This window comes from Bombina bombina, chromosome 3 (assembly GCF_027579735.1).
Source record: "Bombina bombina isolate aBomBom1 chromosome 3, aBomBom1.pri, whole genome shotgun sequence".
In the NCBI taxonomy this organism is placed as follows: domain Eukaryota; kingdom Metazoa; phylum Chordata; class Amphibia; order Anura; family Bombinatoridae; genus Bombina; species Bombina bombina.
The window spans coordinates 347,235,396-347,262,874 of record NC_069501.1 but is presented as its reverse complement, the minus strand read 5'-3'; the positions used below and the strand labels follow the sequence as shown (position 1 = coordinate 347,262,874).

General features: G+C 40.8%; 1 protein-coding gene across 1 annotated transcript in view; it reads right to left on the bottom strand.

Annotated features, from left to right (window-relative positions):
- Positions 1–27,479, bottom strand: part of SHROOM2 (shroom family member 2) — a 686,449-nt gene that overhangs the window by 601,422 nt on the left and 57,548 nt on the right. The window lies entirely within an intron of this gene.

The window sequence follows — 27,479 nt, the reverse complement described above, 5'->3', positions numbered from 1 at the left end:
AAGCATAAAAGGCCTTAACCTCAGAGGGGTAAGGAGAGAGAAATAATTAAAAAAAAAAAAAAATATTTTCATTAATACATTTTTTTTTCTATTTTTATTTTTTTTGTCATTCTTGTTTAACTTACTGATAACACATGTTTATCCAAAGGATATGAAAAGGATGATATTTACACATTAAGAGAGGATTTTTATTTATATTATTGTTTAGTATGTTTAGGATGTTTTTGTTTAAAATATAATTAAAAAAAAGCCCATAGGTGTGTACAGACATATTATGGAAGCATGGTAGTAGCAAGTTTTGTTTATTGTCAATAGATGGTCTTTATACAAATGTATAATATCTAGCCTTGCGTGGTGCAAAGTTATGTAATTTGGTTTCTCTGTGCACACTGTTGGATAGAAATAAAGAATTAAAAAAAAAACCATAATTTATGCTTACCTGATAAATTTATTTCTCTTGTAGTGTATCCAGTCCACGGATCATCCATTACTTGTGGGATATTCTCCTTCCCAACAGGAAGTTGCAAGAGGATCACCCACAGCAGAGCTGCTATATAGCTCCTCCCCTCACTGCCATATGCAGTCATTCGACCGAAACAAGACGAGAAAGGAGAAACCATAGGGTGCAGTGGTGACTGTAGTTTAATTAAAATTTAGACCTGCCTTAAAAGGACAGGGCGGGCCGTGGACTGGATACACTACAAGATAAATAAATTTATCAGGTAAGCATAAATTATGTTTTCTCTTGTTAAGTGTATCCAGTCCACGGATCATCCATTACTTGTGGGATACCAATACCAAAGCTAAAGTACACGGATGATGGGAGGGACAAGGCAGGAACTTAAACGGAAGGAACCACTGCCTGTAGAACCTTTCTCCCAAAAACAGCCTCCAAAGAAGCAAAAGTGTCAAATTTGTAAAATTTTGAAAAGGTGTGAAGCGAAGACCAAGTCGCAGCCTTGCAAATCTGTTCAACAGAGGCCTCATTTTTAAAGGCCCAGGGGGAAGCCACAGCTCTAGTAGAATGAGCTGTAATCCTTTCAGGGGGCTGCTGTCCAGCAGTCTCATAGGCTAAGCGTATTATGCTCCGAAGCCAAAAGGAGAGAGAGGTTGTCGAAGCTTTTTGACCTCTCCTCTGTCCAGAGTAAACGACAAACAGGGCAGATGTTTGACGAAAATCTTTAGTAGCCTGTAAGTAAAACTTCAAGGCACGGACTACGTCCAGATTATGCAAAAGACGTTCCTTCTTTGAAGAAGGATTAGGACACAATGATGGAACAACAATCTCTTGATTGATATTCCTGTTAGAAACCACCTTAGGTAAAAACCCAGGTTTGGTACGCAGAACTACCTTGTCTGAATGAAAAATCAGATAAGGAGAATCACAATGTAAGGCAGATAACTCAGAGACTCTTCGAGCCGAGGAAATAGCCATCAAAAACAGAACTTTCCAAGATAAAAGTTTAATATCAATGGAATGAAGGGGTTCAAACGGAACTCCCTGAAGAACTTTAAGAAACAAGTTTAAGCTCCACGGGGGAGCAACAGTTTTAAACACAGGCTTAATCCTAACCAAAGCCTGACAAAATGCCTGGACGTCTGGAACTTCTGCCAGACGCTTGTGCAAAAGAATAGACAGAGCAGAGATCTGTCCTTTTAAAGAACTAGCTGATAAGCCTTTGTCCAAACCCTTTTGGAGAAAGGACAATATCCTAGGAATCCTAACCTTACTCCATGAGTAACTCTTGGATTCACACCAATAAAGATATTTACGCCATATCTTATGGTAGATTTTCCTGGTGACAGGCTTCCGAGCCTGTATTAAGGTATCAATGACTGACTCGGAGAAGCCACGCCTTGATAGAATCAAGCGTTCAATCTCCATGCAGTCAGTCTCAGAGAAATTAGATTTGGATGATTGAAAGGAACTTGTATTAGAAGGTCCTGCCTCAGAGGCAGAGTCCATGGTGGAAGAGATGACATCTCCACTAGGTCTGCATACCAGGTCCTGCGTTGCCTCGCAGGCGCTATCAGAATCACCGATGCTCTCTCCTGTTTGATTTTGGCAATCAGTCGAGGGAGCAGAGGAAACGGTGGAAACACATAGGCCAGGTTGAAGAACCAAGGAGCTGCTAGAGCATCTATCAGCGTTGCTCCCGGGTCCCTGAACCTGGATCCGTAACAAGGAAGCTTGTTACACCATGAGATCCAGTTCTGGTATGCCCCAACGATGGACCAGTTGAGCAAACACCTCCGGATGGAGTTCCCACTCCCCCGGATGAAAAGTCTGACGACTTAGAAAATCCGCCTTCCAGTTCTCTACGCCTGGGATGTGGATCGCTGACAGGTGGCAAGAGTGAGACTCTGCCCAGCGAATTATCTTTGAGACTTCTAACATCGCTAGGGAACTCCTGGTTCCCCCTTGATGGTTGATATAAGCCACAGTCGTGATGTTGTCTGACTGAAATCTGATGAACCTCAGTGTTGCTAACTGAGGCCAAGCTAGAAGAGCATTGAATATTGCTCTTAACTCCAGAATATTTATTGGGAGGAGTTTCTCCTCCTGAGTCCACGATCCCTGAGCCTTCAGGGAGTTCCAGACTGCGCCCCAACCTAGAAGGCTGGCATCTGTTGTTACAATCGTCCAATCTGACCTGCGAAAGGTCATACCCTTGGACAGATGGACCAGAGAAAGCCTCCAGAGAAGAGAATCTCTGGTCTCTTGATCCAGATTCAGTAGAGGGGACAAATCTGAGTAATCCCCATTCCACTGACTTAGCATGCATAATTGCAGCGGTCTGAGATGCAGGCGCGCAAATGGCACTATGTCCATTGCCGCTACCATTAAGCCGATTACTTCCATGCACTGAGACACTGACGGGCGTGGAATGGAATGAAGGACACGGCAAGCATTTAGAAGTTTTGATAACCTGGACTCCGTCAGGTAAATTTTCATCTCTACATAATCTATAAGAGTCCCTAGGAAGGAGACTCTTGTGAGTGGTGATAGAGAACTCTTTTCCACGTTCACTTTCCACCCATGCGACCTCAGAAATGCCAGAACCATCTCTGTATGAGACTTGGCAATTTGAAAGCTTGACGCCTGTATCAGGATGTCGTCTAGATACGGAGCCACCGCTATGCCTCGCGGTCTTAGAACCGCCAGAAGTGAGCCCAGAACCTTTGTAAAAATTCTCGGGGCAGTGGCCAACCCGAAGGGAAGAGCTACAAATTGGTAAAGCCTGTCTAGAAAGGCAAACCTTAGGAACCGATGATGATCTTTGTGAATCGGTATGTGAAGGTAGGCATCCTTTAAGTCCACTGTGGTCATGTACTGACCCGCTTGGATCATGGGTAGGATGGTCCGAATAGTTTCCATTTTGAATGATGGAACTCTGAGGAATTTGTTTAAGATCTTTAGATCCAAGATTGGTCTGAAGGTTCCAAGTGGAACAGTGGGAGGGCAAACAGCGCCTATGACTATGTACCGGCTACACTATTAAGAAGACCCCCTACTTGGTCTGATGAAGATAGCTGTAAAAGATAAATAGGAGCGCCTATGGCTTAGGTACAGTCAGGGATCGCACTCTGGGTGGATAGTGTACTTAAATTATTTATTATAATATCCAAACATAAAAACAGAAATATGGAATTAAAACTTCATAAAATCATGGATTCTGTACAACCTTATAACCTAATATAAAGGATACTACTTAATTGCATCAGTTTTCCTTATTATGAGTCAATTTTACGTGAATATGTGGAGGAGTTTATTTCCTCTAAATAAACAAGGTAATTATACCAAACTATAAGCCTTCACAACAACTAGTCACAACAACTAGTCGATACAAGTTCACACCGTATATATCAATACAAATTCACACCATATATTCCATAGGTGCGTGACAAAGACAATAACAATCTGTAGTTCAGAATATTATAAAAAACGATGATCTAAAGCGTAATGGTGGTGGTAAAAAAAGTGTTAAAAATGGTGTTTAAAAAGAGGGTACAAAAAATGAATCACAATAAAAAATATAAAAAATTTGTAAAATTTTGAAAAGGTGTGAAGCGAAGACCAAGTCGCAGCCTTGCAAATCTGTTCAACAGAGGCCTCATTTTTAAAGGCCCAGTTGGAAGCCACAGCTCTAGTAGAATGAGCTGTAATCCTTTCAGGGGGCTGCTGTCCAGCAGTCTCATAGGCTAAGCGTATTATGCTCCGAAGCCAAAAGGAGAGAGAGGTTGTCGAAGCTTTTTGACCTCTCCTCTGTCCAGAGTAAACGACAAACAGGGCAGATGTTTGACGAAAATCTTTAGTAGCCTGTAAGTAAAACTTCAAGGCACGGACTACGTCCAGATTATGCAAAAGACGTTCCTTCTTTGAAGAAGGATTAGGACACAATGATGGAACAACAATCTCTTGATTGATATTCCTGTTAGAAACCACCTTAGGTAAAAACCCAGGTTTGGTACGCAGAACTATCTTGTCTGAATGAAAAATCAGATAAGGAGAATCACAATGTAAGGCAGATAACTCAGAGACTCTTCGAGCCGAGGAAATAGCCATCAAAAACAGAACTTTCCAAGATAAAAGTTTAATATCAATGGAATGAAGGGGTTCAAACGGAACTCCCTGAAGAACTTTAAGAAACAAGTTTAAGCTCCACGGGAGAGCAACAGTTTTAAACACAGGCTTAATCCTAACCAAAGCCTGACAAAATGCCTGGACGTCTGGAACTTCTGCCAGACGCTTGTGCAAAAGGACAGAGCAGAGATCTGTCTTTTTAAAGAACTAGCTGATAAGCCTTTGTCCAAACCCTCTTGGAGAAAGGACAATATCCTAGGAATCCTAACCTTACTCCATGAGTAACTCTTGGATTCACACCAATAAAGATATTTACGCCATATCTTATGGTAGATTTTCCTGGTGACAGGCTTCCGAGCCTGTATTAAGGTATCAATGACTGACTCGGAGAAGCCACGCCTTGATAGAATCAAGCGTTCAATCTCCATGCAGTCAGTCTCAGAGAAATTAGATTTGGATGATTGAAAGGAACTTGTATTAGAAGGTCCTGCCTCAGAGGCAGAGTCCATGGTGCAAGAGATGACATGTCCACTAGGTCTGCATACCAGGTCCTGCGTTGCCTCGCAGGCGCTATCAGAATCACCGATGCTCTCTCCTGTTTGATTTTGGCAATCAGTCGAGGGAGCAGAGGAAATGGTGGAAACACATAGGCCAGGTTGAAGAACCAAGGAGCTGCTAGAGCATCTATCAGTGTTGCTCCCGGGTCCCTGAACCTGGATCCGTAACAAGGAAGCTTGTTACACCATGAGATCCAGTTCTGGTATGCCCCAACGATGGACCAGTTGAGCAAACACCTCCGGATGGAGTTCCCACTCCCCCGGATGAAAAGTCTGACGACTTAGAAAATCCGCCTCCCAGTTCTCTACGCCTGGGATGTGGATCACTGACAGGTGGCAAGAGTGAGACTCTGCCCAGCGAATTATCTTTGAGACTTCTAACATCGCTAGGGAACTCCTGGTTCCCCCTTGATGGTTGATATAAGCCACAGTCGTGATGTTGTCTGACTGAAAGGATCAGGGATCGCACTCTGGGTGGATAGTGTACTTAAATTATTTATTATAATATCCAAACATAAAAACAGAAATATGGAATTAAAACTTCATAAAATCATGGATTCTGTACAACCTTATAACCTAATATAAAGGATACTACTTAATTGCATCAGTTTTCCTTATTATGTCAATTTTACGTGAATATGTGGAGGAGTTTATTTCCTCTAAATAAACAAGGTAATTATACCAAACTATAAGCCTTCACAACAACTAGTCACAACAACTAGTCGATACAAGTTCACACCGTATATATCAATACAAATTCACACCATATATTCCATAGGTGCGTGACAAAGACAATAAAAATCTGTAGTTCAGAATATTATAAAAAACGATGATCTAAAGCGTAATGGTGGTGGTAAAAAACGTGTTAAAAATGGTGTTTAAAAAGGGGGTACAAAAAATGAATCACAATAAAAAATATAAAAAATGGATGACAATAAAAAATCAAAAACTCTAAAAAATTCCAAAAGGTCTTAGAAGAAAGTGGGACAAAACCGGTTTGTCAAAAATTGATGTGAATAAAATGACAAGGTGATATGCAAAGAAAAAGTGATCAATGTTGTGCATAAAAGGTGCTAGTGGTACTTGACTACTGATAAAACAATGATGTCTGACTCAAATAAATTGCTAACAATAGACAAATCCAATGTTGAACTTATCAGATTAACTTATGCAATATTATTACATAAAAACATAAAAACATATATAAAACCTAATAACAATTCCTAAAAATCCTAAAGTATTGTCCAGTTTATAGTCCAATATTGTTGGTCCACACTAAAGGCCCTTTATGTGAGGTATCTTTCTGTTTTTGATTTCAGGTCCATCCAGCCAGTAATAGGACTCTGGATCAGGAAAGTTTTTAAGGATAATTGGTTTTCCCCTTCCAGTCCCCCACCAGTGTGGACCAACAATATTGGACTATAAACTGGACAATACTTTAGGATTTTTAGGAATTGTTATTAGGTTTTATATATGTTTTTATGTAATAATATTGCATAAGTTAATCTGATAAGTTCAACATTGGATTTGTCTATTGTTAGCAATTTATTTGAGTCAGACATCATTGTTTTATCAGTAGTCAAGTACCACTAGCACCTTTTATGCACAATATTGATCACTTTTTCTTTGCATATCACCTTGTCATTTTATTCACATCAATTTTTGACAAACCGGTTTTGTCCCACTTTCTTCTAAGACCTTTTGGAATTTTTTAGAGTTTTTGATTTTTTATTGTCATCCATTTTTTATATTTTTTATTGTGATTCATTTTTTGTACCCCCTTTTTAAACACCATTTTTAACACGTTTTTTACCACCACCATTACGCTTTAGATCATCGTTTTTTATAATATTCTGAACTACAGATTGTTATCGTCTTTGTCACGCACCTATGGAATATATGGTGTGAATTTGTATTGATATATACGGTGTGAACTTGTATCGACTAGTTGTTGTGACTAGTTGTTGTGAAGGCTTATAGTTTGGTATAATTACCTTGTTTATTTAGAGGAAATAAACTCCTCCACATATTCACATAAAATTGACTCATAATAAGGAAAACTGATGCAATTAAGTAGTATCCTTTATATTAGGTTATAAGGTTGTACAGAATCCATGGTCTGAAGGTTCCCTCTTTCTTGGGAACCACAAACAGATTTGAATAAAATCCCTGTCCTTGTTCCGTCCGCGGAACTGGATGGATCACTCCCATTACTAGGAGGTGTTGCACACAGCTTAGGAATGCCTCTTTCTTTATCTGGTTTGCTGATAACCTTGAAAGATTAAATCTCCCTTATGGAGGAGAAGCTTTGAAGTCCAGAAGATATCCCTGAGATATGATCTCCAACGCCCAGGGATCCTGAACATCTCTTGCCCACGCCTGGGCGAAGAGAGAAAGTCTGCCCCCCACTAGATCCGTTTCCGGATAGGGGGCCGTTCCTTCATGCTGTCTTGGGGGCAGCAGCAGGCTTGCCCTTGTTCCAGGACTGGTTAGGTTTCCAGGCCTGTCTGGAATGAGCAACAGTTCCCTCTTGTTTTGAAGCGGAGGAAGTTGATGCTGCTCCTGCCTTGAAATTTCGAAAGGCACGAAAATTAGACTGTTTGGCCTTTGATTTGGCCCTGTCCTGGGGAAGGGTATGACCCTTGCCTCCAGTAATGTCAGCAATAATTTCCTTCAAGCCAGGCCCGAATAAGGTCTGCCCCTTGAAAGGAATGTTGAGTAATTTAGACTTTGAAGTCACGTCAGCTGACCAGGATTTTAGCCATAGCGCCCTACGCGCCTGGATGGCGAATCCGGAATTCTTAGCCGTTAGTTTAGTCAAATGAACAATGGCATCAGAAACAAATGAGTTAGCTAGCTTAAGCGTTCTAAGCTTGTCAATTTCATTCAATGGAGCTGTCTGGATGGCCTCTTCCAGGGCCTCAAACCAGAATGCCGCCGCAGCAGTGACAGGCGCAATGCATGCAAGGGGCTATAAAATAAAACCTTGTTGAATTAACATTTTCTTAAGGTAACCCTCCAATTTTTTATCCATTGGATCTGAAAAAGCACAACTATCCTCAACCGGGATAGTGGTACGCTTTGCTAAAGTAGAAACTGCTCCCTCCACCTTAGGGACCGTCTGCCATAAGTCCCGTGTAGTGGCGTCTATTGGAAACATTTTTCTAAATATAGGAGGTGGGGAAAAGGGCTCACCGGGTCTATCCCACTCCTTGCTAATAATTTCTGTAAGCCTTTTAGGTATAGGAAAAACGTCAGTACACACCGGCACCGCATAGTATCTATCCAGCCTACACAATTTCTCTGGAATTGCAACTGTGTTACAGTCATTCAGAGCAGCTAATACCTCCCCAAGCAATACACAGAGGTTCTCAAGCTTAAATTTAAAATTAGAAATCTCTGAATAAGGTTTCCCCGAGTCAGAGATGTCACCCACAGACTGAAGCTCTCCGTCCTCATGTTCTGCATACTGTGACGCAGTATCAGACATGGCTCTAACAGCATTTGCGCGCTCTGTATCTCTACTAACCCCAGAGCTATCACGCTTGCCTCTTAATTCAGGCAATCTAGATAATACCTCTGACAGGGTATTATTCATGATTGCAGCCATGTCCTGCAATCGCTATGGGCGTCCCTGATGTAATTGGCACCATATTAGCGTGCGTCCCCTGAGCGGGAGGCGAAGGGTCTGACACGTGGGGAGAGTTAGTCGGCATAACTTCCCCCTCGACAGAACCCTCTGGTGATAATTCTTTTATAGATAAAGACTGATCTTTACTGTTTAAGGTGAAATCAATACATTTAGTACACATTCTCCTATGGGGCTCCACCATGGCTTTGAAACATAATGAACAAGTAGGTTCCTCTGTGTCAGACATGTTTAAACAGACTATCAATGAGACTAGCAAGCTTGCAAAACACTTTAAAACAAGTTTACAAGCGCCTTTAAGAAACACAAATTTTCCCAAATTTTGAAATAACAGTGAAAAAATGCAGTTACACTAACGAAATGTTTACAGTGTATGTAATAAGTTAGCAGAGCATTGCACCCACTTGCAAATGGATGATTAACCCCTTAATACCAAAAACGGAATAACAAATGACAAAAATGTTTTTTAAACAGTCACAACTGCCACTGCTCTACTGTGGCTTTTTATCTCCCTCAATACGACTTTTGACGCCTTTTGAGCCCTTCAGAGAAGTCCTGGATCATGCAGGAAGAAGCTGGATGTCTGTGTCTGTAATTTTTGCTGTGCAAAAAAATGCCAAAATAGGCCCCTCCCACTCATATTACAACAATGGGAAGCCTCAGGGAACTGTTTCTAGGCAAAATTCAAGCCAGCCATGTGGAAAAAACTAGGCCCCAATGAGTTTTATTACCAAACATATGTAAAAAACGATTAAACATGCCAGCAAACGTTTTAAAATACACTTTTATAAGAGTATGTATCTCTATTAATAAGCCTGATACCAGTCGCTATCACTGCATTTAAGGCTTTACTTACATTACTTCGGTATCAGCAGCATTTTCTAGCAAATTCCATCCCTAGAAAAATATTTTAACTGCACATACCTTATTACAGGAAAACCTGCACGCTATTCCCCCTCTGAAGTTACCTCACTCCTCAGAATATGTGAGAACAGCAAAGGAACTTAGTTACTTCTGCTAAGATCATAGAAAACGCAGGCAGATTCTTCTTCTAAATACTGCCTGAGATATACAGTACACTCCGGTACCATTTAAAAATAACAAACTTTTGATTGAAGAAATAAACTAAGTATAAAACACCACAGTCCTCTTACGACCTCCATCTTAGTTGAGAGTTGCAAGAGAATGACTGGGTATGGCAGTGAGGGGAGGAGCTATATAGCAGCTCTGCTGTGGGTGATCCTCTTGCAACTTCCTGTTGGGAAGGAGAATATCCCACAAGTAATGGATGATCCATGGACTGGATACACTTAACAAGAGAAAAAAAAGGCCTTAACCTCTGTATTTTTAAGCATAGGAATGTATATTTAGTGGACCTAAAAACCAATGACTAATAGTAACATTTTAGATAAAGGCTGCAAATAGATGTATACATATTTGACCATTTTTCCCTTCGTTTTACAGGAAAACAAGATGTCCTTAATCATAAAAACAGACATTTTCTATTTTAACATGGAAATTAATATAATAATGATGTTTGATATCAAATTGTACATTTTCTGTTATGCTAAATGAAACATAGATAATGACAAGAGAGTTTTATTAATGCAAAAAGTTATAGAATGATAAATAATCACTTGATAAGAATGTATTAAACTGTTAACAATGTTTGATGGTGGGGCTGCATTCCTGGGTGTCTGCTGCCCCAGATGGCCAAAATCCAGTATTGCAGCCAAAAGATTTGACTGTTAAAAGATGCGTTTCCATAGTAACCATGCATTGCCTAGGGCCAATCAGAGAGATGCTTCCCAGGTGACCAATGAGAAGGGACAAGATCCGAAGGGCCTCCCATATTCTCACCAATGATTAGACAATATAAGCTTAATGCAAGATAGGAAAAGGGGCTGCTGATTTTTGCTAGATTGACTGAAAACTGTTGCGTGGGACACAGTCAAACTATAAGCAAATTGGGCCATACCTTCCTTATCCATTGCAAAGACACTTATTTTCATATGAGGTGGGACAAACCAGTTTTGAAACTGAATTATCGATTTTGGTCATTTTGGGTAAAGTATTAAGAGATTGCTAAATATAGGTAATTTTAAAACAACATTCCTTGTTGCTGTAATTAGCAGACTTAAAAGAACAATTGTATTTTAAACTTGTATTTCATAGCCTATGTATTGTAAAACTAATTATAAATTCTAAGTAGTTCATCTTTGCAAATATAGATTTATAACTTAGAATTGGTTTTAACTTAATACTAATAGGTTCTAGGGTTGAAGTGTAACCATGCTACCTATTTCTGTTTATCTCCTATTCAGATTCCAATTACTCCAGGATGACTTATTTTCTAGCGCAGGCTGGACCTGCACTAGTGCCTTGATGCACAGTCTCTTTCCCTAAAATGTCAAAATGGAGCCGCATAACCTTTGCGACATGTATCATCTTAGATTCTCAGGCTCTACTATGTGAGATATAGTTCCAGTTCAGGCGCAATTAACTTATCAACATAGATATGACGCTTCACCTTATCGCAGCTTATTTATTCTAAGTCAGGATGCAGAAGCTTATCTTGCATTCTTTAGAAATGTATGATTCTATGATATACCTTGTTTAATATACTACAACTACCACCTACCCCCCCCCCCACCTTTTCATATAATATACCGCCTACTTTAGGAGGGTTAACAAAGCAGTTTGTCTTGCCTATACCGCACCCCAATCACTTCTCTCATACGTACAACTTGCAGTGTAACACAACATTGACCATATTTCCTCTTCTTAGCCCTGCAAGACTGTTTATAGCTTTTTGAATACGAAATTCAATTGTAGTGTCTGAATTAAACGCAACATACCTACATATATCACTACAAAAACTATGTATAAGAAAGAATTCCTCCTTTATAGTGCTGCAAGCTCTCCAGGGTCCATGAGTGGCCCCATGTGTTATTAGAGGAAATTTTTATTATACTTGCTGTAAAAAGAGGTTGTAACTTTACTTAGTACTATATCATCTCTGTTGTCCTAAAATTCTTTGCTGTTAAGATAACTTCATATTATAAAAATTGGCGAAATGTCATTTGATGTATATTATTGTACGTGTTGAAAACCTCAAAAATTTGTTTAAAAAAAAAAAGAATTGGTTTTAACTGTAAGTAACTAAGAATTTATTTCAGCTTAAATTAGCAAAAGACAATTGGTTGTTTGCACATATATATATAATTTCTGATGTTTTAATTAGAGTGTATATTGTCCTATTGTTTAAATAAGCACTGTTCAAATCGTACCAGTTTGAATGTCAGTGGCTTATATATTGGTCTCATTGTGATATTTTAAATGCAGCTCTGATTTGGGAGGCTATTGTGAATAAATAAGGTAAACTTGTATGATCTTTGCATAGCATATTACAATAGTTTAAACACTGTATAGTATTGACTCATATTCTGGTTCCTACAAAACAGAATTTATGTTTACCTGATAAATTTCTTTCTCCTACGGTGTGTCCGGTCCACGGCTTCATCCTTACTTGTGGGATATTCTCATTCCCTACAGGAAATGGCAAAGAGAGCACACAGCAAAGCTGTCCATATAGCCCCCCTCTGGCTCCGTCCCCCAGTCATTCGACCGACGGTTAGGAGAAAAAGGAAAAACTATAAGGTGCCGTGGTGACTGTAGTGTACAGAAAAATAACAATTTTAGACCTGACTAAAAGCCAGGGCGGGCCGTGGACCGGACACACTGTAGGAGAAAGAAATTTATCAGGTAAACATAAATTCTGTTTTCTCCTACATTGGTGTGTCCAGTCCAGGGCTTCATCCTTACTTGTGGGAACCAATACCAAAGCTTTAGGACACGGATGAAGGGAGGGAACAAGTCAGGTAACCTAAACGGAAGGCACCACAGCTTGCAAAACCTTTCTCCCAAAAATAGCCTCCGAAGAAGCATAAGTATCGAATTTGTAAAATTTGGCAAAAGTATGCAGAGAAGACCAAGCCGCTGCCTTACAGATCTGTTCAACAGAAGCCTCATTCTTGAAGGCCCATGTGGAAGCCACAGCTCTAGAAGAGTGAGCTGTAATTCGTTCAGGAGGCTGCCGGCCGGCAGTCTCATAAGCTAATCGGATGATGCTTTTTAGCCAAAAGGAAAGAGAGGTAGCAGTAGCTTTCTGACCTCTCCACTTACCAGAATAGACGGCAAACAAAGATGATGTCTGTCTGAAATCCTTTGTTGCTTCTAAATAGAATTTTAAAGCACGAACTACATTTAGGTTATGTAACAAGCGTTCCTTCTTCGAAACTGGATTCGGACATAGAGAAGGAACAACTATTTCCTGGTTAATATTCCTATTGGAAACCACCTTTGGAAGAAAACCAGGCTTGGTACGTAAAACTACCTTATCTGTATGGAATACCAGATAGGGTGAGGTACACTGCAAAGCAGACAATTCAGAAACTCTTCTAGCAGAAGAAATAGCAACCAAAAACAGAACTTTCCAAGATAGTAACTTAATATCTATGGAATGCAAAGGTTCAAACGGAACCCCTTGAAGAACTGAAAGAACTAAATTTAGACTCCATGGAGGAGTCATAGGTCTGTAGACAGGCTTGATTCTAACTAATGCCTGTACAAACGCCTGTACATCTGGCACGGCTGCCAGACGTTTGTGCAACAAGACAGACAGAGCAGATATCTGTCCTTTTAGAGAACTAGCTGACAAACCTTTATCCAAACCCTCTTGGAGAAAGGAAAGTATCCTGGGAATCCTAATTTTACTCCATGAGTAACCCTTGGATTCGCACCAACAGATATATTTTTGCCATATCTTAGGGTAAATTTTCCTAGTCACAGGTTTTCTGGCCTGAACCAGAGTATCTATAACAGATTCCGAAAATCCACGCTTAGATAGAATCAAGCGTTCAATTTCCAAGCAGTCAGTTGCAGAGAAACTAGATTTGGATGTTCGAATGGACTTTGTACTAGAAGGTCCTGCCTCAAAAGGTAGCTTCCATGGTGGAGCCGATGACATATTCACCAGGTCTGCATACCAAGTCCTGCGTGGCCATGCAGGAGCTATTAGAATCACCGAAGCCTTCTCCTGTTTGATCCTGGCTACAAGCCTGGGAAGGAGAGGGAACGGTGGAAACACATAAGCTAGATTGAACGACCAAGGTGCCATTAATGCATCTACTAGTGTCGCCTTGGGATCCCTGGATCTGGACCCGTAGCGTGGAACCTTGGAGTTCTGACGAGACGCCATCAGATCCATATCTGGAATGCCCCATAGTTGAATTAACTGGGCAAAGACCTCCGGGTGAAGTTCCCACTCCCCCGGATGGAAAGTCTGATGACTCAAATAATCCACTCCTGGGATGTGAATTGCAGATAGATGGCAGGAGTGATCCTCCGCCCATTTGATGATCTTGGATACCTCTCTCATCGCCAGGGAACTCTTTGTTCCTCCCTGATGATTGATGTACGCTACAGTCGTCATGTTGTCCGACTGAAATCTTATGAATCTGGCCTTCGCTAGTTGAGGCCAAGCCAGGAGCGCATTGAATATCGCTCTCAGTTCCAAAATGTTTATCGGGAGGAGAGACTCTTCCCGAGACCATAGACCCTGAGCTTTCAGGGAGTCCCAGACCGCGTCCCAGCCTAAGAGACTGACGTCGGTCGTCACAATGATCCACTCTGGTCTGCGGAAACTCATTCCCTGAGACAGGTGATCCTGAGCCAACCACCAGAGGAGTGAGTCTCTGGTTTTCTGGTCCATTTGAATCTGGGGAGACAAGTCTGCATAATCCCCATTCCACTGTTTGAGCATGCACAGTTGCAATGGTCTTAAATGAATTAGAGCAAAAGGAACCACGTCCATTGTTGCAACCATTAGTCCTATTACCTCCATGCACTGAGCTATGGAGGGCTGAGGAATAGCTTGAAGACAAGCGTTTAGAAGCTTTAACTTCCTGACCTCTGTCAGAAAGATCTTCATTTCTACAGAATCTATTATTGTTCCCAGAAAGGGAACCCTTGTGGACGGGGACAGGGAACTCTTTTCTATGTTCACCTTCCACCCGTGAGATCTGAGAAAGGCTAAAACAATGTCTGTATGAGCCCTTGCTTTGGGAAGGGACGACGCTTGTATTAGAATGTCGTCTAGGTAAGGTGCTACTGCAATGCCCCTTGGCCTTAGACCCGCTAGAAGGGACCCTAGCACCTTTGTGAAAATTCTGGGAGCAGTGGCTAAACCGAACGGAAGAGCCACGAACTGGAAATGTTTGTTCAGAAAGGCGAACCTCAGGAACTGATGATAATCTTTGTGGATAGGAATATGCAGGTACGCATCCTTTAGGTCCACGGTAGTCATATATTGACCCTCCTGGATCGTTGGTAAAATCGTCCGAATGGTTTCCATCTTCAATGATGGAACTCTGAGGAATTTGTTTAGAATTTTTAAGTCCAGAATTGGCCTAAAAGTTCCTTCTTTTTTGGGAACTACAAACAGGTTTGAGTAAAAACCCAGACCTTGTTCCGCTGTTGGAACTGGGTGTATCACTCCCATCTTTAATAGGTCTTCTACGCAACGTAAGAATGCCTGTCTCTTTATCTGGTCTAAAGATAAGCGAGACATGTGGAACCTTCCCCTTGGAGGAAGTTCCTTGAACTCTAGAAGATACCCCTGAGAAACAATTTCTAGTGCCCAGGGGTCCGGAACATCTCTTGCCCAAGCCTGAGCAAAGAGAGAGAGTCTGCCCCCTACTAGATCGGGTCCCGGATCGGGGGCTACCCCTTCATGCTGTCTTGGTAGCAGCAGCAGGCTTCTTGGCCTGTTTTCCCTTGTTCCAGCCTTGCAATGGTTTCCATGCTGGTTTAGGCTGGGAAGTGTTACCCTCTTGTCTAGAGACTGCAGAGTTAGAAGCCGGTCCGTTTCCTGAAATTGCGAAAGGAACGAAAATTAGACTTATTCTTTGCTTTGAAAGGCCTATCCTGTGGAAGGGCATGGCCCTTTCCCCCAGTGATGTCTGAAATAATCTCCCTTCAATTCTGGCCCGAAAAGGGTCTTACCTTTGAAAGGAATATTAAGCAATTTTGTTTTGGACGACACATCCGCCGACCAAGATTTTAGCCAAAGCACCCTGCGCGCCACTATTGCAAAACCTGAATTTTTCGCCGCTAATTTAGCCAATTAAAAAGCGGCATCCAAAATAAAGGAATAAGCCAACTTTAGTGCGTGAATTCTGTCCATGACCTCATCATATGAAGTCTCCTTTTGGAGCGAATTTTCTAGTTCATCGAACCAAAAAGACGCCGCCGTGGTGACAGGAATAATGCACGAAATTGGTTGAAGAAGGAAACCTTGCTGAACAAAAATCTTCTTAAGCAATCCTTCCAATTTTTTATCCATAGGATCTTTGAAAGCGCAACTGTCCTCTATAGGAATAGTTGTGCGCTTAGCTAACGTTGAAACTGCCCCCTCTACCTTAGGGACCGTTTGCCATGCATCCCTTCTGGGGTCGACAATGGGGAACATTTTCTTAAATATAGGAGGGGGAACAAAAGGTACACCTGGCTTCTCCCACTCCTTAGTCACTATCTCTGCCACCCTCTTGGGTATCGGAAACGCATCAGCGTGCACTGGGACCTCTAAGAATTTGTCCATTTTGCATAACTTCTCTGGAATCACCAAAGTATCACAATCATCAAGGGTAGCTAGCACCTCCTTAAGCAGAGCGCGGAGATGTTCTAGCTTAAATTTAAATGCCACGATATTGGGTTCTGCCTGCTGAGAAATTTTTCCTGAATCAGAAATTTCTCCCTCAGACAGACCCTCCCTCACTGCCAACTCAGATTGATGTGAAGGCATAACAGATAAATTATCGTCTGCGCCTACTTGCTCATCCTCTGTATTTAAAACTGAGCAATCACGCTTTCTAGGAATTGTAGGCAGTTTGGATAAAAGAGCTGCTAGAGAATTATCCATTACTGCTGTTAATTGCTGCATAGTAACAAGCATTGGCGCGCTAGATGTACTAGGTATCGCCAGCGCGGGCATAGCTGGTATTGACACAGAAGGAGAGGATGATGAACTATCCCCACTACCTTCATTTAAAGAATCATCTTGGGCAACATTATTAAATGTGACAGTACTGTCCTTACTTTGTTTGGACGCCATGGCACAATTCGCACATACATTTAATGGGGGAACCACCTTGGCCTCCATACACACAGAACATAGGCTATCTGAAGGTACAGACATGTTAAACAGACTTAGGCAGACTTTTAATGCAATAAAAACAATTTTAAACAAAACCGTTACTGTCTCTTTAAATAATAAAAAGGGCACACTTTATTTCTGAATGATCGAAAAAACAACAAAGAAATATCCGATCTTTATGAAATTTATACCCCAGTGTCTTAATGCTTTAAAAGTATTGCACACCAAATTTCAAGCCCCTTAACCCCTAAATGACCAAACCGGAGCTGAAATCACAATAAACCGGTTTAAACACACTACAGTCCCTGCCACAGACTTTGCTGCGGCTTTTACCTTCCTTAGGGGTTATTCACAACAGTAATAAGCCTCTCTGAAGTCCTTTTCTAGCCACTGGACCTTCTCACGTGAAGCTGCATGCACTGCCTAGTGAAAGTAACTGCGCAACTGAGGCGCGAAAATGAGGCCTCCTCCCTCTGCATTCCAGAGTGAAGGGGCCTTTCTGACAAGATTAGGTGTCTAAACAGCTGCCAGGCGTAATAAAGATCCCCAAAAGTGTTTCAAAGTTTGCAAAACACTCCAAATGTCACATAAACATGATAAAAATCAATCGACTTAGCCCACAATAGTGTCAACCAGCATAGAGCCCAAGTTATAAGCCTTAATTCTGTTACTGAGTCTAAGAAAATGGCTTACCTATCCCAGAAGGGAAAACTGACAGTCTTCTAGCATTACTAGGTCTTGTTAGAAAAGTGACTGATCATACCTGAAGCAGATAAGCCTGCAAAACTGTTCCCCCCAACTGAAGTTCTCTGGTTTCAACAGTCCTGCGTGGGAACAGCAATGGATTTTAGTTACTGGTGCTAAAATCATACTCCTCTTTTAACAGAAATCTTCATCACTTTCTGTTGTAGAGTAAATAGTACAAACCGGCACTATTTTAAAATAACAAACTCTTGATAGAAGAAATAAAACTACAACTAACACCACATACTCTTTACCATCCCCGTGGAGATGCTACTTGTTCAGAGCGGCAAAGAGAATGACTGGGGGGCGGAGCCAGAGGGGGGGCTATATGGACAGCTTTGCTGTGTGCTCTCTTTGCCATTTCCTGTAGGGAATGAGAATATCCCACAAGTAAAGATGAAGCCGTGGACCGGACACACCAATGTGGAGAAATGTATTTCAATGTGTCTATAAATATTAACTAATAAAAAGAACTTAGGAATTTATATTAATGTTATGGTTTTGGTATATGTATTTTTATTGGGGTTTATTTTAAAGAATAATTATTTAATATATTGTGTTATAACCCAGCCATATACTGACAATCAGGTGGTATATAAAAAGGGTAATTTAACAATAGAGACACACACAATACTAAACAAATTAATATACAAAATAAAAATGATCAAAAATAAACAGAAATCTTAAACTTACAATTTAAAATAAAATATATGTGGAGACTTCCAAATAATCCTTTCAGATTCCTTGATGTAACAGTATAATGAAGTCTGCCCATGTTACAATCACCCACTACTTTATACACTATCCAGGTTACATACTGCGCAACTTACATTGATCATGTTTGCTATTTAGATGGCAGATATTGGGCCTAGGGAAGCAGATTAATGACACAGTGTTACTGCTACATGAAAAATTATGGCATATAATTTTTCATGATTATAATAGAAACCCATAGACACTAAACACTGTACTTCTCAGTTTAAGTTGATGCCATTTTCCAGGTTGCCTCTTGGCACTTATACGTCCCCAGGCATGTTTGGACTTATTTTTATCCCCACTTTCATCAGCACCTAAAATATGTCCCCCAAGGATACTGAAGATGTTTTCTGGGATCCAGATGTTTTCTGGGAAGAGTTATGAATATGATAATGAATTCTGTGGATAGTGAGTTTTTGCTTTCAGCAAGGGGCTGGGAGAATCAGAACTAACTCTGACCCCCAGCTCAAAACCTTAAAAATTGGGTATTTGTGAAATTCAGAGACAGGGGGGCCAAGGCTTAGCTTTGAAACCAGATACATCACTGTGATAAAGCTGATCAAAAGGTGCACTATTTGGTTATATCCTGAAGTTGTATTATAGCTAAGCTAGTCTGTATCTTTGATATAACCTTGCTAGGTCCTGCATTAGACCACAAGCATTGTTTGTCACAGAGAAGTTTTAAAAACAGAACTAAACACATATGCCGGACGTGACAAACGTTTTAGAATTCTATTGAATCAAAAATAAAATCTTTCTAATAAAAGCTTTCTTTACACACAGGTGTAGAAAAGTAAATTTATGCTTACCTGATAAATTGATTTCTTCTATGATACGACGAGTCCACGGATTCATCCTTTACTTGTGGGATATTATCCTCCTGCTAACAGGAAGTGGCAAAGAGCACCACAGCAGAGCTGTCTATATAGCTCCTTCCTTGACTCCACCCCCCCAGTCATTCGACCGAAGGTATAGCAAGAAAAAGGAGAAACTAAAAGGTGCAGAGGTGACTGAAGTTTTAAATCAAAAAATATAATCCGTCTTAAATTGACAGGGAGGGCCGTGGACTCGTCGTATCATAGAAGAAATCAATTTATCAGGTAAGCATAAATTTACTTTTCTTCTATAAGATAAGACGAGTCCACGGATTCATCCTTTACTTGTGGGATACAATACCAAAGCTACAGGACACGGATGAACGGGAGGGACAAGACAGATACCTAAACAGAAGGCACCACTGCTTGAAGAACTTTTCTCCCAAAAATAGCCTCCGAAGAAGCAAAAGTATCAAATTTGTCAAATTTGGAAAAGGTATGAAGGGAAGACCAAGTCGCAGCCTTACAAATCTGTTCAACAGAAGCATTGTTTTTAAAAGCCCATGGGGAAGCCACCGCTCTAGTAGAATGAGCTGTAATGCTTTCAGGAGGCTGCTGTCCAGCAGTCTCCTATGCCAAACGGATGATGCTTTTCAGCCAAAAAGAAAGAGAGGAAGCCGTAGCTCTTTGACCCCTACGCTTTCCAGAATAGACAACAAACAGAGAAGATGTTTGACAGAAATCCTTGGTCGCTTGCAAGTAAAACTTCAAGGCACGAACCACGTCCAAGTTATGCAACAGACGCTCCTTCTTAGAAGAAGGGTTAGGACACAGAGAAGGAACAATTATTTCCTGATTAATATTCTTATTAGAAACAACCTTAGGAAGGAATCCAGGTTTGGTACGCAAAACCACCTTATCAGAATGGAATATAAGATAAGGCGAGTCGCATTGTAACGCAGATAGCTCAGAAACTCTTTGAGCAGAAGAGATAGCAACTAAAAACAGAACTTTCCAAGATAGAAGTTTAATATCTATGGCATGCATAGGTTCAAACGGAAACCCTTGAAGAACTTTAAGAACTAAATTCAAACTCCATGGAGGAGCAACAGGTTTAAACACAGGCTTAATTCTAACCAAAGCCTGACAAAACGACTGAACGTCTAGGACATCTGCCAGACGCTTGTGCAGTAAGATTGACAAAGCAGAAATATGTCCCTTTAAGGAACTAGCTGATAACCCCTTCTCCAATCCTTGGAGAAGGGACAAAATCCTAAGAATCCTGAGTAGCCTTTGGATTCGAACCAATAAAGATATTTACGCCATATCTTATGATAAATTTTCCTAGTGACAGGCTTTCGAGCCTGAATCAAGGAATAGGACCGACTCAGAGAATCCCCGCTTAGAAAAAAGCAAGCGTTCAATCTCCAGGCAGTCAGCCGCAGAGAAACTAGATTTGGATGTTGGAACGGACCTTGAATGAGAAGGTCCTGTCTCAGTGGCAGTTTCCACGGTGGCAGAGATGACATTTCCACCATGTCTGTATACCAAGTCCTGCGTGGCCACGCAGGTGCTATCAAAATTACCGAAGCCCTCTCCTGCTTGATTCTGGCAAGCAGACGAGGAAGGAGAGGAATAGGAGGAAACACATAAGCCAGGTTGAATGACCGCGGTACTGCTAGAGCTAGAGACCTCCGTCAGAAAAATTTTCATGTCTACCGAGTCTATCAGAGTTCCTAGGAATGAAACTCTTGTGAGAGAGACATGTGAACTCTTCTTTATGTTCACCTTCCATCCGTGAGATCTTAGAAAAGCCAACACGATGTCCATGTGAGATTTGGTTAGCTGGTAAGTTGCCGCCTGAATCAAGATATCGTCCAGATAGGGCGCCACTGCTATGCCCCGCGGCCTTAGAACCGCCAGAAGGGACCCTAGCACCTTTGTGAAAATTCTGGGAGCTGTGGCCAACCCGAAAGGAAGGGCCACAAACTGGTAATGCTTGTCCAGGAAGGCGAACCTGAGGAACTGGTGATGATCTTTGTGGATAGGAATGTGAAGCTACGCATCCTTCAAATCCACGGTGGTCATATATTGACCCTCCTGGATCATTGGTAAAATTGTCCGAATGGTCTCCATCTTGAAGGATGGGACTCTGAGAAATTTGTTTAGAATTTTGAGATCTAAAATTGGTCTGAAGGTTCCCTCTTTTTTGGGAACCACAAACAGATTGGAGTAGAACCCCTGCCCCTGTTCCGCTTTTGGAACTGGGCAGATTACACCCATGGTATATAGGTCTTCTACACAGAGTAAGAACGCCTCTCTTTTTGTCTGGTTTACAGACAAACGTGAAATATGAAATCTCCCCCTTGGAGGAGACTCTTTGAATTCTAGATGATACCCCTAGGTCACGATTTCTAAAGCCCAGGAATCCTGAACGTCTCTTGCCCAAGCCTGAGCAAAGAGAGGAAGTCTGCTCCCTACTAGATCTGGTCCCGGATCGGGGGCTGCCCCTTCATGCTGTCTTGGTAGCAGCAGCGGGCTTCTTGGCCTGTTTACCTTTATTCCAGGTATGGTTAGGTCTCCAGACTGACTTGGATTGAGCAAAATTCCCCTACTGCTTTGTGGCAGGGGAGGAGGTAAAGGGACCACCTTTGAAGTTTTGAAAAGAACGAAAATTATTTTGTTTAGCCCTCATTCTATTTGTCTTATCCTGAGGAAGGGCATGGCCTTTTCCTTCAGTGATGTCGGAAATGATCTCCTTCAGTTCTTGCCTGAATAGGGTCTTACCTTTGAAAGGAATAGCTAATAGCTTAGATTTTGATGACACATCAGCAGACCAGGACTTAAGCCATAACACTCTACGCGCTAAAATGGCAAAACCTGAATTCTTTGCCGCTAATTTAGCCAGTTGAAAAGTGGCATCTGTAATAAAAGAATTAGCTAGCTTGAGAGCCTTAATTCTATCTAAAATATCATCTAATGGGGTCTTAACCTTAAGAGACTCCTCTAGAGCCTCGAACCAAAAAGCAGCTGCAGTAGTTACAGGAACAATGCACGCTATAGGTTGTAGAAGAAAACTCTGATGAATAAACAATTTCTTTAGAAGACCCTCTAATTTTTTATCCATAGGATCTTTGAAAGCACAACTGTCCTCAATAGGTATAGTTGTAAACTTAGCCAGTGTAGAAATAGCTCCCTCCACCTTAGGGACCGTCTGCCAGGAATCCCGAATGGTGTCAGATATGGGAAACATTTTCTTAAAAGTAGGAGGGGGAGAGAACGGAATGCCTTGTCTATCCCATTCCTTAGTAACAATGTCCGAAATCCTCTTAGGGACCAGAAAAACATTAGTGTAAGTAGGGACCTCTAGATATCTATCCATTTTACACAATTTCTCTGGTGGAATTACAATAGGGTCACAATCATCCAGAGTCGCTAAAACCTCCCTGAGCAACAAGCGGAGGTGTTCAAGCTTAAACTTAAAGGCCGTCATATCTGAGTCTGTTTGAGGGAACATCTTTCCTGAATCAGAAAGCTCTCCCTCAGACAGCAATTCCCCCACCCCAAATCAGAACATTGTGAGGGTACATCGGAGATGGCCAATAAAGCGTCAGAGGGCTCAGCATTTACTCTAATACCGGACCTACTGCGCTTCCCCTGCAAACCTCTGTGAGGGTAGTAGACATAACTGCGGCCATATCTTGCAGGGTGAAAGAATTAGACGCACTAGAAGTACTTGGCATCGCTTGGGCGGGCGTTAACGGTTGTGACACTTGGGGAGAAGTAGATGGCATAACCTGATTCTCTTCTGACTGAGAATCATCCTGAGACATACTTTTATCAGCTAAAATATGTTCTTTGCAATGTAAGGCCATTTCAGTACATGAGGGACACATTTTAAGTGGGGGTTCCACAATGGCTTCTAAATTGGCTTTCCTCAATGTCAGACATGTTAAACAGGCTAGTCATGACCACAAACAGGCTTGAAAACACTTTATTTAGTGAAAAAAATAACAATCTGAAAAAAACGGTACTGCGCCTTTAAGAGAAAAAAAAAGCATAACATTTTTCCAAAACTGCTTTAAAACAATAAAATTATCCCAATTTTATGATAAAAGCATCCCAACATGTCAGCTAAGTTTGCCCCACAAGGAAAGGAATACTTAACCATTACCAAAAAAACGTTATGCTGTAAAACGTTAACTTCAACTAAAAACACCCCCTGCAGGGCTGTGGCGCCTACCTGCCCTCAGTGGTCTGGAAAATCGGATTAAACCTTCGATTAGACCCAATACTGTTCTGAAAGGCCCACCGGAGTTGGAGCTTGCTGCTTGTCTGGGGAAAACAACTGCGCAACTGAGGCGCGAAAATAGGCTCCGCCCATCTGACTCAATGTCTCAAAGCCTAAAATAACCGCACCAGAGCGGTCTAAAACCTAGCCATGTGAGTTCATATACCCATAAATTAAGCCATGTGTACCCTCTTATACTTAATAAAGTAGAAAAACGTCTATCATCAAAAACTTTATCTGTAACTCCCAGTCATGAAAACGTTTGCCCACAAACATCATAACATCAGTGTCAACCATTTTTTATAGCCCAATATGCAAGTTCAGTAATACCCCTCTTTATACTTTATGATTACTGCTTACCCTTTGCCTCACGGGGATACTGTCAGCCAATTCTGAAATAACACAGTCTCTCCAGAAAAAAATGACTGAACATACCTCACTGCTTATAGCATGAAAAACGTTCCTCACACTGAAGTTTCTTAAGTACTCTTCAGCCATTCTGTGGGAACTACTCTGGATCTTAGTAACAACTGCTAAGATCATCAGCTTCCAGGCAGAAGTCTTCATCCATCTGCTGCCTGGGAGTAAATAGCACACACCGGTACCATTTAAAATAAAAAAAAAAGTCTTGCTTGAAGAAAATAAAAACTAACATTTTATCACCTCTTTCACTTTACCCTTCCTATTACTTAGAGTAGGCAAAGAGAATGACTGGGGGGTGGAGTCAAAGGAGGAGCTATATTGACAGCTCTGCTGTGGTGCTCTTTGCCACTTCTTGTTAGCAGGAGGATAATATCCCACAAGTAAAGGATGAATCTGTGGACTCGTCGTATCTTATAGAAGAAATATACATAAAGTTTGTGTTTTTTTAATAAATCAAGCAATGCCATATGGGATATTTTCACCCACTGCTCATACTTTGTTCAACTATGAATAATTCTGTGTGCAAACGCACATTATAAATCCTATCAATGGTACAGAGATGCAACAGATCCCTACTCTGTTACACTTCCCTCCTTGGTTTATAGCCTTAGATTTCACTTCATGTTTAAAACTACACAAATTGACTCTCCCAACAACACTAAATTGCAGTCTAGGTTCTGCAGCTCCTACACAAATATCTGAACCACTCCCTTACACTCCTAACTAAGAGCATATTACTTCCTATGCAAACAATGCTGATCAGTGATGGATTTCTCTCAGATTAATGATAAAAAGCTGCACGAAGAACTAAGTGGATGTGAAATATGAGATCTCACATTCTTGAGCTGGTAGCATTTAGTTTTTAAAGGTGCTGCTTTAAAAAAATCATGTGATAAAAAAAAAAAAAAATAGGACTTGAGTATATCAATGTTCTACTCATGAATGAATATAATCCTAGACACAGTGCTCAAAAAACTGTGTTGCTTTTGGCTGTCCTTATGATTAAACAGATATATATATATATATATATATATATATATATATAAGAAATAAATCATATCAGAGCATGTGTTTGCGTGAAGGCCTACAGCATTGCAGAGCAGAGCTACATATATGCTTACACACTATTGATCATTTGAACCCCAATCTATACACCATGTCACTGAAAATCCAGACGATATTACACATAAAATCAAGTGGCATTAACTGCCCCCCATGTCATATCATTGGAAAAAAGGGAGTCACAGTAGGTATTAGAGTGAGGTCTTGGCTACAGTTTGATTTCTATTTCACAGATGTGAGGCCTAGAAAGGATCCAGCCGTACCAGGCTAAATTTTAGGTGTGGCTGGGGAGGGAAGTGGGGGAACCAATGGGTGTCTTGGGGGGCTCTAAATCAGGGCCTAATTTTAAGGAGACAGTGGCTCCCTGGTGCCTGGGTTTGTCTAGCCCTATTATAGAGTATAATATTTAATATCTACAATTGTTTTCAATATAGCCCTATAAAAGCTATCTTCTTTTTTATGTGGTCCTCCACTTCTACAAGCTGAATTCTTTGTGCATCTAAAAAAGATAATCTTAAAATATTGTTATCATAAAATCAAGTAGCAAATGTAAAACTGATGAAGATTTTAGAATCCCAAATTGATATGTGTGCAACTCAAATCAATAGCATTTTCTCATTTTATTTTTTTTAAATATTAGATTTATAGTATACTTTTGTTTTATGCAGTCAGTATTAAAAAAAAAATGTGCCTATAGGCCCTCCTGACAAAAACAGGTTTTAGAATGTAAACAGTATTCACAAATCTTCCTCACGCTTGTCCCTTTTTCATTGAAATCTAGCACATTGCCATGAAATCTCCACAGAGAAACTACTGGCAGTATAATGGGTCATATACTGAAGAGCTCAGTGACTTTAAAAGTGGCATAAAATGCTACCTTTGCCATAAGTCAGTTTGTAATTTTTTTTGCCACCCCGGTAAACTGAAAGGAGGTTGTAATCAAGTCTCTGGTGTGGAAGAACTTGAGAGGTCTTCAAACTAATAGAAACCTGTTTTCTTGAACCTGGTTTTCTGCAAAAGAGCACAGAGTCATGCTGGAACAACAAAGCTGGAAGCACCCAATTGTTCAAAATGTCTTTGTATCCTGCAGCATTAAAATGACTAATCAATGGAACTAAAGTGCCTAGCCCAAACCCTGAAAAATAGCCCAGATCTTTTTCGACTGTAATGTTGGTGGAGGAGGGATAGACACTATGCATTTTGACAAGTAGCGTTCTCTGGTATCTGCTACATCAACATTTTTCCATCAGACTGCAAGATAGTGAAGTGTGATTTGTCACTGAAAATACTTAAAACTTGTGTTTCTACTGGCCTAAATTCAGAGTTTGATCTCAATTATTGGGAATGAGAGATCATGTAGTGGGATTGGATATTGTGGAATATGTAGGATCATAAAGTTGACCTTTGCTAGTGACATGGAAGAGTTAAAAATGTTATTTATTAACAAAAATACCATATTTACTCGATTATAAGAGGACCCCAATAATAAGACGACCCCCCCCCCCCCAAATGTGGATATTTTTGAAGAAAAAAAAAAACGAAAGACCTTGATTATAAGACGACCCAACCCCCCCACAATGTCATCGTTCCCCTGCTGCTTCCAGCTCAGTAGTAGCTTGTTAGAGTGCATCATGTGTTCAACCCATTTGTTGAGCATTTTATTATTAGTACAATGTCCCTTTAAAATGAGACATGAAGGCTTAACTAAGCACTATGCTGCATTTCTCCTCGTGCACCTATGAAAGTTCTCAGTTCCCTTTGCCTCACAAATAGCCCCCTGTCTCTTCACCTTCACCCTCTTAATCTTAATTCTGAACCCCCCTCTCCACAGCTCAGCTACTCCCCCTCATAATGAATTCCAGTAAGATGTCACCTAACATTTACTGGGATTACCTGGTAGTTAATCTGCAGCTAGAATGATCCAGTTCGCTAAAGGACTAATCGTGTCACTCACTGCAGTCACATGGCTTCTGCCTGTGATGCGACTGAGCTTGCCGGTCCTTTAACTGCATGGAATCTAGCTGCTGCTGCTACTACTTATTACTGGTCTACCTGGTTTCAATTTTATTGTAGGGAAGAGACCGGGGCCGCTCAAAAGGTAAATCTAGCTGCTACTGAGCTCTGTCTCACTGCCTGTTATACTGTAGTGAAGACAGGGGCTGGTGTCCATTAATTATGAATTTTTACGTTTTCAGGCCTGAAAATAAGACGACCTTGATTATAAGACGATGTCGGTTTTTCAGAGTCTTATAATCAAGCAAATACGGTAATCTTTTGATAATTCCATGAGGTTATATGCATTTGTCATGACAATTTATTTAATATGTTACAAGTGTATTATCATGATCAATCATAAGTGGACAAGATTAAGCCAATACAGGG